Source organism: Carcharhinus amblyrhynchos, chromosome 9 (assembly GCF_965287045.1).
Source record: "Carcharhinus amblyrhynchos chromosome 9, sCarAmb.v2.hapA, whole genome shotgun sequence".
In the NCBI taxonomy this organism is placed as follows: Eukaryota; Metazoa; Chordata; class Chondrichthyes; order Carcharhiniformes; family Carcharhinidae; genus Carcharhinus; species Carcharhinus amblyrhynchos.
Window position 1 is genome coordinate 85,508,812 of NC_137332.1, and position 14,665 is coordinate 85,523,476.

A 14,665-nucleotide genomic window follows, 5' to 3' on the forward strand; every position below is an offset into this window, starting at 1 on the left:
TGAATGATAGTTATATATTTGCTAGCTTCCAAACTAATAGGACAGTCTCTGAATCTAGAGAGTTTTGGAAAATTAAAACCAGTGCATGAAGAATCTCACTAGACACTTCTTTTAAGACCTTGGATGAAGTTCATCAGGACCCAGCTGTTATCAGGCCCCAGTACATCATCTCTGCTGACTGTTCAAGTTTCATAAGCACCCCTCCCTTCAATTTCCTAATTTACAGCTGCTCCTGAGATGTTACATCCATCCTCTACAGTGAAAACTCTTGCAAAATACCTGTGCAATTCATCTGTCACCTCCTTTATTTCCATCATCAATTCTCCAGGCTCACTTTCTATAAAGCCAACAATCACTTTGTTAACTTTTCTTTTTTTAATATTTACAAAAACTCTTGCTATCAGTTTTTATATTTCTGGCTACATTTCATACTCCAATCTGTCCTTTTTATTAATTTTTTAGTCATCCTTTGTTTGCTGTTCAGTATATATTCCGTCCAATTTTCTGATCTGCCACCTGTCTTTGTACAATTATATACTTTTTCTTTACTTTTATCTTTAACCTTTCTAGTTAACCGTGTATGGTAACCTTGAATCTTATTTGTTGGAGTCTGCATTCTGAAATATTCTCTTAAATGTTTTCCAACGCTTCTCTATTGACCTATCCCTTAACCTAATTTGCCGATTCATATTAATGAATAACCCTATAGAGGGGTTAAAATTTCATTACCTTCAGTTGCGATCTTAACAGCAGATAACCATCAGGTTTAGCTGCATCACAGTCTCCCTGCCAAAAGAACTGCTCACAGGCCTCAACTGATACAAGTGGAGAGGGGAGGCAAAGGAAGAAAGTAAGAGCAAGATGAAGCAGTCTTAAATATGATCCATGTTTCAGTTTGATGCCTTTCATCAGGAGGAAAACATTAATCCACGTATCATTTGCACTCCACAAATGCCACAAGATGTGCTGAGATTTTCCAAAATTTGTTTTCTTTTCCTGCCAGCTACATTTGCCGTATTTTGCATTTTCAAGTTAAGAACATAAAACATAGGAGCAGGAGTAGGCCATCTAGCCCTTCGAGCCAGCCCCGCCATTCAACAAGATCATGGCTGATCTGAAGCGGCTCAGTTCCACTTTCCCGCTTTCTCCCCATAACCCTTAATCCCCTTGCCTACCAAAAACCCACCTACCCGTGTCTTAAATATATTTAGCAAGGTAGCCTCAACCACTTCAACGGGCAGAGAATTCCAGAGATTCACCACCCTTTGAGTGAAGAAGTTCCTCCTCAACTCCGTTCTAAACTGCCCCCCCTCTTATCTTGAGGCTGTGCCCTCTAGTCCTGCTGTCCTTTCTGAGCGGGAAGAATCTCTCCACCTCTACCCTATCCATCCCTTTCATCATCTTATACGTTGCAATGAGATCTCCCCTCATCCTTCTAAACTCTAACGAGTACAAGCCCAGTCTATTCAGCTTCTCCTCATAGCTCGACCCCCTCAACTCCGGTATCAGCCTAGTGAACCTAAGGATTTGTCTGGTTCTTTTTTCCAGACGCCAAAACCATGTTCTTACAATATAACCAAAATACGATTGTGTGATGATATTGTGCCTTTAAGAAATGAGTTTGTCATGTTCCTTGTGCAGGATCTGTTTTAGTAGTTTTTTTCCTTACTATAAAAACTGTTTTGTCTAAATCGAGTAGCCCTGTATTGTTCCTGCAGCAGCATAATTGCTTCTAATTGCTAGAATATTTATTTCAATCTTGACTGATGCTGTGCTGTTGTTTTTAATGATTCCTCTGGGGTTTTGCAGGGTCGGAATTGATTAGGTTAATTGACAGGTAAGAACATGCGACTGAGTGAAGTTAGGCTAATACAGAGAATTTAAAATTAGTTGCTCTTTGGAAGCTACAGAGAGGGGTATCCCTTTCTGGCTCTGAAATCTGGACACTGGAAGCTGCCAGAGACTAGGTTTACTTTTCTGAAGTTCTGCTGTTTGAGGATTATATCCTTCTTTGGAAACTGCTATCTGGGTCTCTGACCAGAAGTGTTAAAAGGCTGGAAATCTAGTACTCGTGTAAGCACCTTTGCTTTCTGTGATAATTGGTTCTAAAGAAGGCATTTATGTCTATGGGGGATATTGCTAAATTGGAATAATAGAGATAACTAGCTGTTAAGAATTATATTTTGTCATGTTTACATATTTTACTTGGTAGAAGTTATGCTAATTATTTTTGTTACATTCTAACCATGTTCTTAAATAATGTTTGTTTTGATAAAAGCTTCCTGGTGCATCACTTGAATCATACCTGAGTGAAACACCTTATGCTCACCCTAATGTCAAAAATCAAAATCAAACTAGTCTAGGTTAATTTCATAATATATCTTTGGGTTTCTCATCTGGCTCCTAACGTTGATAATTTTCTAATAGCTGCAAATTATTCAGCTATAAACTTGCAGCAATAATGCTTTAAACCTGCTGTATGAACATCACGTATCAATAATACAGGCTCAAATGGGAGATCCTACCACCACAAACGGACTAGCCCAAATCATATGGCATTGCAAACAATTAATCAGAGAACACAGTCATTTCAAATGCCTTTGTATTGTTGATGCTCTCGGTCACTCCTGAAGTCATAAGACCAGACAAAGAATTCATGTAGCCCAATAAGTCTAAAATAGTTCTCTGTCCAACAATTTAGTCCGAATCACATCCCACCACCTCACCCCATCCATCCCACACCCACTAACCTGCAAATCTATTTCTTTTCTTCCATCCAATTTTCTTTGAAATCATTACTCATCTCCACTTCTGCCGCCTTATAGGGAGAGAGTTCTATTTTCCTTCTCTGTTGCTTCTCTCCCTGCAATTCTTGTATATTGGTTTCTCTTTCCTGTTGTGCACTTCTCATTATTATTGCTTCTCAGGTAGAAAGTGGTCGGTTGCATGGCAGTAAAGGATCCACCCACAGAATGAGGACTTTGAATAGACAAAACAAGTTGGGGGGAGGGAGCTGGATGGATGGTCAAGGATGCCATGAGTGATTGCCTGACCACTGATCTTCAATCTGCTTTTTCTTTTTCTTGTACTTCTTGTTCGATTCCAAAAAAAATTTAATGTGATTTCAAAATTAGTTTTCACCATTTTAAAAGATAATCAAGTTACAGTGAGAAAAGACCTGCATGTCTGACTATCCCAAATCACCAATCATATTGATTAATTATAGTATCCACCTCAGAGATCAGAGATGTCCACTGACAGGGCAGACCCAGCAGAGGTGGCAGCTCAGAGGTTATACAATCGGGGGAGATTTGCCTGAGGATTATTATGGCATCAGGTCAAACATGGGCAAGGAAATCTCCTGCTAAGTATTACATATCCTCAGCTGATGAGTCAGTACTACCCCATATTGAACACCACCTTTTGAAAGCACTGAGGGAATGGCACAGTATGTACTCTGGAATGGGGGACTTCAATGTCCATCACCAAGAATGGCTTGATAGCACCACTACAGACGTAGCTGGCCGAGTCTTAAGAACATAAGAACATAAGAAATAGGAGCAGGAGTAGGCCATCTAGCCCTTCGAGCCTGCCCCGCCATTCAATAAGATCATGGCTGATCTAAAGGACATAGCTGCTAGATTGGGTCCTCAGTAGGTGATGATGGAACCAAAAGTAGGAAAAACAAACTTGATCTTATCCTCACCAATCTGCTTGCTACAGATCCACCTGTCCATAACGGTATTGATAACAGTGACGACCACATAATGCTTGTGTAAGCAGAGTTGACAAGTTTGACATTGAGAATACCCTCCAACACGTTGTGTGGCACTACCGCCATGCTAATGGGATACATTTCTGTATGTAACTGGTCTGGTAACTCAAAGCTGGGCATCCGTATGGCACATTGTGCCATATGGTGTAGCAGAATTGTACTCAATCACCATTATCACCAAACTAGGGAATTAACCCTGGGACAATGAGGAGGGCATGCCAGCAGGTGTCAATCTCAAAGCTACAGCACAAGACTACTTGCGCGCCAAATTACTTAAGGAGCATGTGACAGACAAAACTGAGCAATTCCACAGCCAATGGGTCAAATCTAAACTCCGCACCTTGCCACATCAAATCATGAGTGGTGATGGACAATCAAACAACTCACTGGAAGAGGAGGCACTACATATATCCCTATCCTCCTCCATCCTCAATAATGGGGAAGCCCCGCAAATCAGTACAAAAGATCAGGCTGAAGCATCAGAGTGCAGAGGGACCTGGGGGTCCTTGCGCACGAATCGCAAAAACCCAGTCTGCAGGTGCAGCAGGTGATCAAGAAGGCGAATGGAACGTTGGCCTTCATAGCAAGGGGGATAGAATATAAAAGCAAGGAGGTTTTGCTGCAACTGTACAGGGCACTGGAAGGCCGCAACTGGAGTACTGTGTGCAGTTTTGGTCACCGCATTTGTGAAAGGATATATTGGCCTTGGAGGGAGTGCAGAGAAGGTTCACTAGGCTGATACCACAGATGAGGGGGCTAGCCTATGAGGAGAGATTGAATAGACTGGGTCTGTACTCGTTGGAGTTTAGAAGGCTGAGGGGAGATCTTATACAGACATATAAGATAATGAAGGGGCTAGATAGGGTAGAGGTAGAGAGATTCTTCCTGCTTAGAAAGGATAGCAGACCTAGAGGGCACAGCCTCAAAATAAGAGGGGGGGGGGCGCCGTTTAGATCGGAGTTGAGGACGAACTCCTTCACTCAAAGGGTGGTGAGTCTCCGGAATTCTCTGCCCATTGAAGTGGTGGAGGCTACCTCGCTGAATATATTTAAGTCACGGGTAGATAGGCAAGGGAATTAAGGGTTATGGGGAGAAAGCGGGAAAGTGGAACTGATCCACTTCAGATCAGCCATGATATTATTGAATGGCAGGGCATGCTCGAAGGGCTAGATGGCCTACTCTTGTTCCTATTTATGTTCTTATGTTCTTATCAGCAACAATGTTCAGCCAGAAGTGCCGACTGGATGATTCATCTTGGCCTCCACTGGAAGTCCCCAGAATTACATATGCCAGTGTTCAGCCAAGTCAATTCTCATCACATGTTATCAAGAAACAGCTGAAGGCACTGGATATTTCAAAAACTATGCTCCCTGACAATATTCCATGAATAGCATTGAAAACTTGCATTCCAGAACCTACCATGTACTTAGCGAAGCTATTGCAGTACAGCTACAACACTGGTATTTACCCTTCAAGTGTAAAACTGCCCAAGGATGTCGTACACAAAAAGCAAGATAAATCCAACCCGGCAAATTATTGCCCCATCAGTCTACTTTAGATCATCAGTGAAGTGATGGAAGGAGTCACAAACAGTGTTATCAAGTGACACTTGCTTAGCAAGAACCTGCTGTTCAGGTTGCATTCCACCAGGATCATTCAGCTCCTGACCTCATTTCAGCTTTGGTTCAAACATGGACAAAAGAGCTAAACCCCAGTGGTGAGGTGAGAGTGACTGCCCTTGACACCAGGGAAGCATCTAATAGAGTGTGGTATCAAAGAGCATAACTGGAGTCAATGAGAATCTGGGGGAAAAACAACCGAAGAAACATATGGATAAATGCAACAAACCTGTACAATATGCAGGCTAGGGCTAAAAAGTGGCAAGTAACATTTGTGCCACATAAGTGCCAGATAACGACCATCTCCAACAGCAGAGAATCTAAGCATCACTTCTTGACATCCAATGGCATTACCATTACTAAATTCCCCACTATCAACAGTTTGGGGGATAGCACTATCAAACTGGAAAACCCATTTCAATACTGTGGCTTCATGAGAACGTCGGAGACTAGCAATCCTGCAGTAAATAATTATCTTTCTGACTCCCAAAGCCTGTCCATTATCTACAAGACACAAGTCAGAAGTGCCATGGATTACTCTCCATGTGTTAAGCTAAGTATAGCTCCAAAAATAGTCAAGAAGCTTGAAACTATCCAGGACAAAGCAGTTGCTTCACTGGCACCCATCCACAAATGTTCCCTCTCTTCACTAATGGCAGTAGCAGCAGAAGGTTCCATCTAGCACCTTCCAAACCCTTGATGACCCCAACTATCAGGAAGGAAAAGGACAACACATAGATGGGAACATCACTATCAGGAAGTTCCCTCCCAATCCACTCACCATCCCAACTTGGAAACGTATCGCTGTTCCTTCCTTGTCATTTGGTAAAACACAAGAATACCACCTCTAACAGCAGTGTGGATGTACCTACACCATACTGCAGCAGCTCAAGGCAGGTCGCCACCCTCTTCTCAAAAGCAATCAAAAATGGCAACAAATGCTGGCCTAGCCAGTGATGACTACATGCCAGAAGTGATTTTTTTTTAAATCACCAAATCTCAGGTGAATAATTCGTTAGTTACAAAATTTAAATTTTTGAAAACTGAACATTTACACACTCTGTCCTTCTCTCATTGGCCTCTCACTCTTTCAGCTACTGAAGTAACTGGAGACAAAAAAAAAGAACAACACACAAAAAGGCAACATTCCTCTAAAAAATATGTCTACTTTAATATTATTACATTTTCCTCACATCAATTAAGGATAAATTATTAGGTAAAATATAGAAGAAAACCATTCCATCTGATTGAATGTGACTGATGAATCCAGTAAATTTCAGCATGCTGCATGCCTTCCAAACTCAACTCATGCAACCATAGCTCTGGTAAAAAAAAATCAAATTCCAAGTCCATGCTTTTGTAAAGGCTGAGGCCTTCAGCTTAAACAAAATAACTAAAAGACAACACAGAATGTTCAAGGAAGGTTATATTAAATGATGCTGTTCTGGAGAGGGGATCATTGTATAAAACCTCATTAGAAATTTCATAAATTCCAAACATCAGGAAACATTGGATAGAAAACTTTTTTTGCTGATTTGCAGCAACCTGGTGACCAGGCTGTATAATCACATGGGTGATCACAATATAAAACGCTTTTGACAATGATAGGAGCAACCACAGTGCCAGCTACAAAAGTAACAGGAACATGAGAGTTTTTGTTGTCCTAAGTATACTAATGGGCTCAATTTTGTTCTCTGTTGAGGCTATCACACTTCCATCCACACACAGACTTTTTACATGCTTTGACAATAGTAAGCTGCAGTGAAAATGTACGACTAATCAGAATGTGAAAATTACCTTGAGTCAATTGCCTATAAAACCTGCAACATTGATGGCACGATAAATGTCATACGGTTCAGGGCCTATTCCATAAAATGTCTGTTCAAATAGTTAATTTAATGTCAGATTGGTACAAAATGCAAAAGTGACAGAAAGAAAACCATTTTAAAATCTCCAAAAAGAAATAAATGTAAAAGAATGTGATCTACACTTGTAAAAGTTATTTTTCAGTGCTAAAGAGGTTATTTAGCATTAAAAATGCATTTGCAGTGGAATTAACAAGTCCCAACTTTTTCAGGCAAGTTCAATGAATATTTATCATGTTACTACATCAACTTTGCATTTTCTACATATTTCAATGGCAAGTTTCTCAGTTATAGCAAAGAGGAAGAGCAGGACGACTCAGGCAGCAACTTCCTGATTTCCATGTTTTACTACACATGCGATACTGCTGCACACTACTGGCCAATTAGCATTGATGACCTCACCATCATCAGCAAAATCCAATCCACTAAATTCGCAAACACACAGAACATTTACAATTTTAAAATCCACATTCCTGAAACAGCAATGAATCTCACCAAACATAACCTCTAATTGTAACGGGAAATTCAAATTAATTCAGCATGTTGAGCATAAACAATGCATTTTTGTTCAAAGTATAAGATCTATAATCTTATGAAACAGAAAGTAATGAATATTTTTATTGCTGGTCTAATATTTCACTGCATAGTTTTTCTTTTCTGAGGGCTTAAATGATTTTGTCCTTTTCTCAATCTGGACATGATGCCAAATCTAATATTCTTAAAGTCAAACTGGCTGGAATCAGCTAATTTCAAACATATTAAGGATTAACCTTGGGATTTTACTGGTCTGTGCTCTGCTCATTTACTCATTGAGCAATTTAAGAGAGAAAGGTTGGCTTGCAACAGGAGCCCTCGAGCCTCAACATCATGCTCTCGAAGAATACCAATTCATATTAGAGTACTTCACTCACGTAGCCATTATTCAGCTATGAACCCAAGTAAGTATTGGCAGACATACATCACTATCAAGCACAACAATGTCCTCATGAAACAGATGTTTGAACTGGAGTCAGTACATAATGATGTGAAGATGAGCTATGCCTTGTTCTTTTCCCAAAGACAAGGAGGTTAAATACAAAACCTTTTTTAAGCTTACTTATTAATGTCACAAATAGGCTTATGTTAACACTGTAATGAACGTACTGTGAAAATCCTCCAGACGCCACACTTGAGCATCTGTTCAGGAACACTGAGGGAGAATTTAGCATGGCCAATGCATCTAACCAGCATGTCTTTCAGACTGTGGGAGGAAACTGGAGCACCCAGAGGAAACCCACGCAGGTAGTGACCCAAGTCAGGAATCAAACCTGCGGCCCTTGCGCTGTAAGGTAGCAGTGCAAACCAGATGCAACTGTGCAAGATCAGCATGTGCAGCAGATACTGAGAATCAAACCTAGTTCAGTGTTACATAAGAACATAAGAAGTAGGAGCAGGAGTAGGCCATCTAGCCCTTCAAGCCTGCCCCGCCATTCAATAAGATCATGGCTCATCTGAAGTGGATCAGTTCCACTTTCCCGCTTTCTCCCCGTAACCCTTAATTCCCTTGCCTACCAAAAACCTATCTACCCGTGACTTAAATATATTTAGCGAGGTAGCCTCAACCACTTCAACGGGCAGAGAATTCCAGAGATTCACCACCCTTTGAGTGAAGAAGTTCCTCTTCACTCCGTTTTAAACTGCCCCCCCCCCCCCCTTATCTTGAGGCTGTGCCCTCTAGTCCTGCTGTCCTTTCTAAGCAGTAAGAATCTCTCTACCTCTACCCTATCCATCCCCTTCATTATCTTATACGTCTCTATAAGATCCCCCCTCATCCTTCTAAACTCCAACGAGTACAGACCCAGTCTATTTAGTCTCTTTTCATAGTCCAACCCCCTCATCTCCGGTATCAGACTAGTGAACCTCCTCTGCACTCCCTCCAAGGCCAAAATATCCTTGCGCAAGTGCGGCGACCAAAACTGCACACAGTACTCCAGCTGCGGCCTCACCAGTGCCCTGTACAGTTGCAGCAAGACTTCCCTGCTTTTATATTCTCATCAACCTTAGACATGAGGCTGTCATGGAAGCACTCAGCTGAAGATTTAACCTATGGAACAGTCATTTAAACATCAAAACATGGCAGTTGTCAAGCCTTTTTAATTATTGCTCTCGCACTTTGTTCTTTAGAATACCACTTTAAATCTTATTTAAAGTGAAAACTATATTTTACATACATACTGCCAATAAGCAAATTATCACCAATTCATTTTGAGGGTAGAAAGAATGTCCGTCAACAAGTGTGCCTCAGCAGCACGACTATTAACTCAGCCGGCTGAGTCCTAAAGAACACAGCTGCTCGACAATGCCAGCGGCAGGTGGTGGGGGAACCCAACAAGGCAGAATTGTTGTGCATGTTGGGGATTTGCCCTTTTAAGAGAATGGGTCAGGTGACCCGGGTCACAAGCTCCACCATGGGCACAGCTTGCCAGGCCAGTCTTGTGCTCTCTGTGCTAGAGACATGATGTGTTAATAAACTTCCAGTTAGGTTAATAGGAACAATCTACTTGACCTCGTCCTCACCAATCTACCTGCTGCAGATCATCACTGGACAACAGTATTGGTCTCAGTGCCCACTGTACAGTTCTTGAAGAGATGAAGTCCCATATTGTGTGACATTGCCACCACACTAACTGAGGTAGATTTTGATGAAGTCTAGCAACTCAAAACTGAGCATCCATGAGGTGCTCTGGACCAACAGCAGCAGCAGAATTGTATATAATCTGCAACCTCATGGCCCAGCATAGCAGTTTTACCTTTACTACCAAGCCAAGGGATCAATCCTGGGTTCAATGAAGAGTGCAGGAGGGCATGCCAGAAGCAATGCTAAACATACCTAAAAATGAAGTGTCAACCTGGCGAACCTACAATACAGGAATATTTGTGTGCCAAAGCAGCAAAAGCAGAATATAATAGACTGAGCTCAGCGATCCCACCACCAACAGATCAGAAATAATATCTGCAGTTCTGCACATCCAGTCATAAACAACTCACTAAAGGAGGAGGTTCCACAAGTATTCCCATTCATTTTCAATGACGGCAAGCCCAGCCAATCAGTGCAAAATATCAAGCTAAAGCATTTGCAACTACCTTCAGCAAGAATTGCCAAGTGGATGATTCATCTCAGCCTTCTCCAGAGGTCCCAAGAACACTGGATCAAGAAGCCAATGTTCAGCCAATTCGATTCATTCCATGCGATGTTAAGAGATACTTAAGACACTGCATTCTGCAAAGGCTATAGGCCCTGACAACATTTCAACAATAAAACTATTGCGCTCCCGAGGTAACTGCACCATCAGCTGGCTGTTTCAGTACAGCAACAACACTGGCATCATTCCAGCAATGCAAAAAATGCCCACACAAGACAAATCCAACCTGGCCAATTACCACACGATCAGTCTATTCTTGATCATCATAAAAGTGATGGAAGGAGTCATCAACCATGCTATCAAGTGACAGTTACACAAACAACCTGCTCACTGATGCTCAGTTTGGGTTCTGCTAGGGCCACTCAGCTCCTCACCTCATTACAGCCCAAGTTCAAATGTGGCTGAATTTAAGAGGGTTTTTTTCATACATAAGATGTTGGTGTGCATCACTGATTTGGTTAGCATTTTTTGCCCATCACTAACTGCCCTTGAACTGAGTGGCTTTCTACACCATTTAAAAGTCAACCACGGGGCTTTCGGTTTGGAGTCACATATAGGCCATCCTAGGGAAATATGGTAGATTTCCTTCTCTGATGAGCATTAGTGAACCTGATGTTTTTATGACAATCAATAATGATTTTATGGTGATTACTGGACATTTAATTTTAGATTTTCTTTTGTGGAATTCACATCTCACCATCTGCTCTGGTGGGATTTGAATCAGAATCCCCAAAGCATTTCCCTGGCTTTTTGCATTGCAGGACTGCAGAGCTTAGTTCTGATCTATTGGTTGTGGGATTGCTGAGCTCAGTCTATTGCGTTCTGCTTTTGTTGTTTTGGCACTTGCAAATAGCCTGGTATAGTCTAGTAACAATACCACAAAACCACCACATCCCCAAATGGCAACGTTTGACAGAGTGTGACATCAAGGAGCCGAAGCAAATCTGAAGTCGATGGGAATCAAGAGGTACGGCATGGTGGCACAGTGATTAGCACTGCTGCTTCACAGTGTCAGGGACTTGGATTCGACTCCTGGCAGAATCTGCATGTCTTCCTCGTGTCTGCATGGGTTTCCTCCGGGTGCTCCAGTTTCCTCCCACAGTCCAAAAGATGTGCTGGTTAGGTGCATTAGCAATGCTAAATTTTCCCTCAAAGAGCAGCAAGGCAGTGTTAATAGGGGACTCCATAGTGAGGGGATCAGACAGGCGTTTTTGCAGACGCAGATGGGAGTCGCGGATGGTGGTTTGCCTCCCTGGAGCTGGGATCTGGGATGCCTCTGGACGCGTCCCAGACATCCTGAAAGGGGAGGGTGAGGAGCCGGAAGTTGTGGTTCACATAGGTACTGCTGACATAGGCAGGAAGAGGGAAGGGGTCATGAAAAGGGATTATAGGGAATTAGGTAGACAGCTGAGAAAGAGGAACGCCAAGGTAGTAATCTCAGGATTGCTGCCTGCGCCGCGGGAAAGTGAGAGCAGAAATGGAATGAGGTGGAGGGTGAATGTGTGGCTGAGGGACTGGAGCAGGGGGCAGAGATTCCGGTTCTTGGATCATTGGGACCTCTTCAGGGGCAGGTGTGACCTGTTCAGTAAAGACGGGTGGCACTTGAATCCCAGAGGGACCAATATCTTGGCGGGAAGATTGGCTAGGGCTACTGAGGGGGCTTTAAACTAGAAAGGCTGGGGGGAGAGAATAGAGATGAGGAGACTGAGAGCAAGGAGGTTAGCTCCCAGGTAGAGAAGGACTGTAGACAGTATGAGAGGGAGGTTAGACAGGTAATAGAGAAGTGTCCAGACCGAGGGTCTGAGGTGTGTCTACTTTAACACCAGGAGTGCAGTGAACAAAGTAGATGAGCTTAGGGTGTGGATTGCTGCTTGGGAATGTGATGTGGTGGCCATTACAGAGACCTGGATGTCTCAGGGACAGGACTGGGTACTTCAGGTGCCGGGATTCAGATGCTTCAGGAAGGACAGGGTGGGGGGCAAAAGAGGTGGCAGAGTGGCACTATTGATCAGGGACAGTGTCATGGCTGCAGAGAAGGTGGATGCTGTGGAGGGACTGTCTACGGAGTCTCTGTGGGTGGAAGCTAGGAACAGCAAAGGGTCAATAACTTTGCTGGGTGTTTTCTACAGGCCGCCCAATAGCGACAGGGAAGTTGAGGTGCAGATAGAGAAACAGATCCTAGAGAGATGTAGTAATAACAGAGTTATCGTGATGGGAGACTTTAATTTCCCAAACATCGACTGGAACATCCCTAGATTTGGATGGGGAGGAGTTTGTTAGGTGTGTTCAGGAGGGTTTCCTGACACAGCACGTGGATAAGCCTACGAGAGGAGAGGCTGTACTTGACCTGGTTCTGGCTAATGAACCAGGACAGGTGACGGATCTCTCGGTGGGAGAGCATCTCGGAGATGGAGATCATAATTCTATCTCCTTCACGATAGCATTGGAAAGAGATAGGATCAGGCAGGCTAGGAAGGTGTTTGTCTGGAGTAAGGGGAAATATGACGACATCAGGCAGACAATTGGACGAATAAACTGGAAGGAGGTGTTCTTGGGGAAAAGTACTTAAGGAAGGTGGCGGATTTTCAAGGAATGTTTGACTGGAGCTCTGCACGACAACGTTCCGATGAGACAAGGAGGTTTTGGTAGGTTGCGGGAGCCGTGGTGCACAAAGGTTGTGGTGAACCTGGTCAGGAAGAAAAGAAAGGTGTATAAAAGGTTCAGAGAGCTAAGAGATGTTAAGGATCTAGAGGAGTATAAGGCTTGTAGAAAGGAGCTTAAAAAGGAAATTAGGAGAGCCAGAAGGGGACATGAGAAGGCCTTGGCGGGTAAAATTAAGGAGAATCCCAAGGCGTTCTACAAATATGTGAAGAGTAAAAGGATGAGAAAAGAAGGGATAGGACCTATAAAAGGCAAAGGGGGAAAAGTCTATGTGGAACCGGAAGACATGGCAGAGGTGCTTAATGAGTACTTTGCTGCGGTATTCAAGGTGGAAAGTGATCTGGGAGGTTGTACTACAGGTTTGCGGCAGACTGAAAAGATTGAGTATGTGGATATTAAGAGAGAGGATGTGTTGGAACTTTTAAATTCTATCAAGGTAGATAAGTTGCCGGGACCGGATGAGCCAGGACTGATGAGCCATGATCTTATTGAATGGCGGGGCAGGCTCGAAGGGCTAGATGGCCTACTCCTGCTCCAATTCTTATGTTCTTATGTTATGTTCTTATGTACCCAGGTAATTGTGGGAGGTGAGGGAAGTGATTGCAGAGCCCCTGGCGATGATCTTTGCATCGTCGATGGAGACGGGAGAGGTTCCGGAGGATTGCCGATGTGGTCCCTATTTTCAAGAAAGGGAACAGGGATAGCCCGGGAAATTACTGACCGGTGAGTCTGACCTCAGTGGATGGGAAGTTGATGGAGAGGATTCTGAGGGACAAGATTTATGAGTATTTAGAGAAGCTTAGAATGATCAGGAATAGTCAGCACGGCTTTGTCAAGCGCAAGTCATGCCTTACGAGCCTAGTTGAACCACATTGACAAAGGAAGAGCAGTGGACGTGGTTTACATGGACTTCAGCAAGGTGTTTGATAAGGTCCCCCATAAAAGACTTCTTGAGAAGGTGAGAGGAGCTTTGGCCTTGTGGATCCAGAACTGGCTTGCCTGCAGAAGGCAGAGAGTGGTTGTGGATGGGTCTTTTTCTGCATGGAGGTCGGTCACCAGCGGAGTGCCCCAGGGATCTGTTCTAGGACCCTTGCTGTTTGTCATTTTCATAAATGACCTAGATGAGAGAGTGGAGGGATGGGTTAGTAAGTTTGCTGACGATACGAAGGTTGGTGGTGTTGTGGATAGTCTGGAGGGATGTCAAAGTTGCAGCGTGACATAGATAGGATGCAAGACTGAGCGGAGAAGTGGCAGATGGGCTTCAACGCGGATAAACGTGTAGTGGTCCATTTTGGCAGGACCAACAGGATGCAGGAGTACAATATCAAGGGCAGGAGTCTTAGCTGGGTTGAAGAGCAGAAGGATTGTGGGGTCCGGGTCCATAGGACTCTTAAATCGGCCTCGCAGATGGAGGATGTGGTCAAGAAGGTGTATGGTGTACTGGCCTTCATTAATTGACGGATTGAGTTTAGGAGTCGGGAGGTAATGCTGCAACTTTATAGGACCCTTGTCAGACCCCACTTGGAGTACTGTGCGCAGTTCTGGTCGCCTCACTACAGGAAG